This window comes from Thamnophis sirtalis, unplaced genomic scaffold, assembly GCF_051295495.1.
Source record: "Thamnophis sirtalis isolate CommonGarterSnake01/CBP01778 unplaced genomic scaffold, rThaSir2_p1.2 scaffold_13, whole genome shotgun sequence".
In the NCBI taxonomy this organism is placed as follows: domain Eukaryota; kingdom Metazoa; phylum Chordata; class Lepidosauria; order Squamata; family Natricidae; genus Thamnophis; species Thamnophis sirtalis.
In genome coordinates this window covers 11,025,336-11,029,960 of record NW_028261393.1, presented here as the reverse complement: position 1 = coordinate 11,029,960, position 4,625 = coordinate 11,025,336, and the positions used below count along the sequence as shown (strand labels likewise).

Sequence of the window (4,625 nt, the reverse complement as noted above, 5' to 3'; positions counted from 1 at the left end):
CAATCCTCTGCCAGTGAAAATGGAGCTCGCAAGGGCAGCCTATGGCCCTTCTGAGCTCCATTTTCTCTGGCAGAGGCACTGAGGGCTGGTCCTTCACTGTTTCTAGGGTGGCCCCACGGGCCAGATCTAAGCACCCCATGGGCCGGATGCAGCCCCTGGGCCTTGAGTTTGACACCCCTGTCCTAGAGAGCCCCACCTGGGCCACTTGAATTGTTGCAGCAGATTGAGGTTTGCAATCTACTTATGAAAGACCAGGACTCGAGACCATGAAGGTGCGAGAGAAACAGGTTTATTGATGCATCGAGTTCAGCATGCTAACACACCAAAATCTGAACTGCCTGGGCTTTGCCCAGGATGCTACTTTTATGCCGTGTATTCCACACTGTGCATTCTCAAGGCGTTTCCATACACGAGACAAACATGACATTTCGAAAAGGAGAAGTTCACTTTGGAATGTTACAAACAGAGAAGTACATAAATTTATAATATTCAGCATATTAGGATTTATAGTATTCGGCATATTAGGATCTCCTAACCTGGCCAGCCACTGGTGGGTTTACCTGTGCACCCCCTCTTGCATCATTCCCCCCCTTTGAAACTGCACCCAATCCAAAGATTACTGTGTAGTTTCATAAATGGCAGGTTCCTCTCCATTGAGCATGAGCCCGACATATTCGCTCGAACGTCCTTCTTCTGAGCGTCCTACCAGGGCCAGGACCTTTGCAGTAGCCCGTTTCTCTACCAGGAGGGATAAAAAGTTTGTGATAGTATGGACAAAGATTGGCATAATGCAGGGGATGATAACACAACCTGCTGTGATCAGGCCAATGAAGGCAACGATGGCCTGCAACCCTGGCAATTTTGGGAACCAGGAGTTAAAAGTGGAGGGTAAATCAAATCCTTTCCATTCCTGCCCCGGGAAATGAGTGAGTTGCCGCATTTCTGTGGTGAGCTGCTTAATGACACTTCCAGTCTCATCAATTTGAAGGCAGCAATTAGACAAGTTGAACTTCCCACAGACCCCTCCTTCCCTTGCGAGGAGGTAATCAAGAGCCAATCGATTTTGGTACACTGCAGTACGGAGTTTGTCAGTAGCAGTGGAGAGGATATTCAAAGATTTATCAATCCTCTCCCCAGCCAAGTCCAATACTTCCTGCAGGCACATGATCCGGTTGATCATGTAAATGGGGGTGCGGTAACCCCAAGACCCATCCTCAGCCCAAGTGGCCCTCCCATAAGTGCATATGATTCTCTCTGAGCTCCACATGTTGGATTTCTCGTATTCAGCCAGTTCCTTACAGGGAAAGTTAGAGAAGGCTGTGTCAGCCTCCCTCCTCTGACGTGTGGGGCCCACTGAGTCATACACCGGGACCCCTAGCACCTGTCATGATTGGATGGGCAACAGAAAGAACAAGGGTTTTATCCATCCTTTATTCCTTCCCTTGTGGGCTGCCCCTCCCACCCTCCTGAGGGGTCCGTGTGGGACGGGGGTTCCTACCCTGTTGTAGGAGTGGCTCCAGAACCACCGTTCCCTTTCCCTGTGTATTTAGGGTGGCTATAGCTGTTCTGCTGAGGGTCTTGTCAAGTGTCCCCGCATGGCATTGATATGATTCCAAGTAGTTGGATTGGGTTATCCAGACCTCCAGGTAACTGGCTTTAGCACTATTGTTGCGCGTTATACCTATGCGCCAGTACTTACTCAGGTCTTGTGCATTCATGCTTGACAGATTCTCATCCTCTGACCACCATTGTAGAAACCACTGATTCCCTACATCCTCAATAAGCTGACAAGTTATCTCCACTATTATGGGAATCTGGTCATAAGTTATGTCATATTCCATTTTCAGGCTGAAATCAAGGGGGGCCCACTTCACCCAAGCCCTTGTCCTTTCTGGAAAGGGGTCTGGGAAGGGTCTCTGGCACATAATGGTTGAATTGTATCATTTGTTTGGTGCCCAAGATGTGACATTGGGGTCCATACGACACTGCCAATAGTTCCCTGTCTCCTCTGAACAGGGGGATAGCCCCTCCTCCAGATGGCAATTTAATAACCAGTGTTCATTATACACAAAATGCAGTCCCTGTTCACCCTGATAAAAGCAGTCTTTGCAAAGGGGGAAGGGCCCTAAACCCATTTCCTCTAGCATCAGCTCAGAAGTTACCAGTGGAGGGGAGTCATTTGTAGAGGTGAGGGGCCTAGCTTCCAGTGGTTGGGGAGTACCCTCATTCCCCCCTTTAGGAAAGGATGGAGTGGGAAAGGGGGTAGGGTCCACGTAATCATAGGGAACATCCCATACCACCAGTGGGGCCTCACCCTTCGCTCTGGCCAGGATTGCTTGATAGAGATAAAGAGAGTTAATGAGAATAGAAATGAATAGGAGAAAAACCACAATCAGAACTGCCGGAATCAGGCCTCTCCTAATGCACACAGTTTGGCGTACATGCTGGTCAGTCTCCATGGTTGTGCCAGGGCGTTGGGCGGGGGCAGAGCTTCCACGGTAGATGCAGTACGTTGCCTGTGCGATGGATGTCAACATCCAGAGTGACACCTGCAGCGGGCGCTGGTTCTTCACCACCTGTTCGTAGAGTGACAGCTTCCCGTGTGTCTGCAGAAGAGGTGGGGTTCCACCGGTGCTTCCAGAATGTGAGGCGCAGAGGCTCTGCAGGGTCACTGGAGGCCTTCTAGCAAGTTTTTGCAGCCAACTTGAGATGGGTCCAGTGAATCCAAGGCTTAATTTCAGCTACCTTAACAGCAAGGGGAGAACAAATAACAACAGTATACGGCCCATGCCATTTGGGGCCCAATGGTTCCTTCCTCCAGTCCTTCACCCAGACTTCTTGTCCTGGGTGGAAGTTGTGGACTGGAGTTACAATTACAGGAGCATAATCGAGCATAAAAAGCCTCGGGGCTTTCAGTAGCACCTTGAGTGATGAGGCTGGGTTTAGACATATTGGTTGCTGGTTTTCCTCCCAGCCAGACAGCCCTTACAATTAACTGTTGATAATTGCATAGCAGTCAGCTGGTGGGGGTCATAGGGGCTCCATCTGGGGTCCCTTGAAGGGAAGCGTTGCTCAGTAAAGTCAGCCAGAGTGGTGTGGGCAGGGACATCATGTTTTAGAATGTTAAACACTGCAATTCTAATCTTCTCCCTCTCTACAGCATTAAACAGGGTAGTCATTAGCTGTTGGAGATCTAGCCAAGTAGGGTGGTGGGTGTCCACAATAGTTTTAACCAGATCAACCACCTCGTTTGGCTTGGCACTATAAGGGCCATAGTGAAGTTTCCAATTGAGCAGATCAGAGGTGGTAAAAGGGATATATTGAAACAGTGAGGCTGTGGAGATTTGGCATGGATTGCTTGGATCCACTAAAAACTGATCCACTCTCTGAAGTGGGGCTGTCAAAATAGGAGCAGTTTTGTCTCTGGTTCTAGCTGCCACCAGCTGGTCCTCACTTGGTTCTGGCTTTCCTCCCACAGCTCCCAGCAACTGCTCTATCTCCTCTTCTTTCTTCTCCCAAAATTCTGGCCCCCGTGTTTCTGGTGAGCTCAGAGGGTCCACATCCCCTGTCCTTCTGACAGGACTTTCTTCTGACATCATAGAGGTCACAACATCCAGCCCTCGCTCTATCCACTCCACAGACGATTGGCTTGTTGATGCCCTCAAGTCTCCTTAGCTACTAGGTGTGGCTCCCTTTAGGCATGGTCGGGGTGAGGGTCATGGTGCTGATCCTCTTCCTCTTACTGCCACCGGTGGTTGGGGCAACTCTTCTGGGGCACTAGCTAGGATTGGTGGTCTCTGCTTGGGACATTTGGGGTGTGTAACCCGAACAGCCATAAGCATACACTGTTTGTCTTTGCATCTTTCTAGCCAAGCTGTCTCCTCAACAAATTGTACCACACGTCAATACACGGGGCCTGATCCTGATGTCCTACATCGGGATCAAACACTAACCTATGGACATTTAAAGCTATGGTGGGATCAAAAGTGCCTTTGTCAGGCCACCCAAAACCAAAAGTGGGCCATTCAGATTCACAAAACTTTTTAAGCTCATGCCTGCTCCACTCACTGCCATAATCCTGGGTCATATACCCTTCTTTAAAATGTTTTAACATACATTGTAAGGGGGTCAGGGGAACACTGCTGCCACCACCCATGGTCCTCCCAGGGCACCAGACAACAAAGATTTAGCAGTCACCCCACACAGGCTCTGACCCAGGGTACCGGATCGACACGGCCACCGTAGGGAAATGCAGTAGCCCCCCTCAATCACACAAACACACATACTCTAAACAATCCTCCCAAAACCTTCCACCTAGCAAGGGAGATCGGGCCTCACCTCTGGCTCAACAAGAAGTCCAGGCCTAATGGGGTACAGTACTTGCCTCCTGTACTTGGCTTCCCTCCTGCGATGCTGGCCAGCCTTCAGATGCCTGCTCTCTGGTCCTTGTTCTGGTGGTTCTTGGAATCACCAACCGCTGCTGCTGGAGCCCTCTGCCACTGGGAAGTCCCTCGGATCAAGGGTCCATTGACGCCAGGGAGGTTCCCCCAGACAGGATGAGCCCCGACACTGGGGTGGACGTTCCAGAGGGTCCCAAGACCCCTCGACTCCTGGCTGGCCCGCCA

At 50.5% G+C, this 4,625-nt stretch overlaps 1 protein-coding gene across 8 annotated transcripts in view; it reads right to left on the bottom strand.

The window, feature by feature from the left end:
- Positions 1 to 273: 273 nt before the first annotated feature.
- LOC148043057 (uncharacterized) overlaps positions 274 to 4,625 on the bottom strand; it is a 20,321-nt gene continuing 15,969 nt past the window's right edge. For all 8 annotated transcript variants that reach the window (XM_087727790.1, XM_087727789.1, XM_087727791.1 and 5 more), the window contains exons 8-9: positions 4,381 to 4,625; positions 274 to 2,741 (exon numbers count right to left, since the gene is read on the bottom strand). The exon at positions 4,381 to 4,625 is cut by the window's right edge and continues 114 nt beyond it. The gene's annotated coding sequence lies outside the window, so the exon portion shown is untranslated. The remainder of the gene's footprint in view (positions 2,742 to 4,380) is intronic.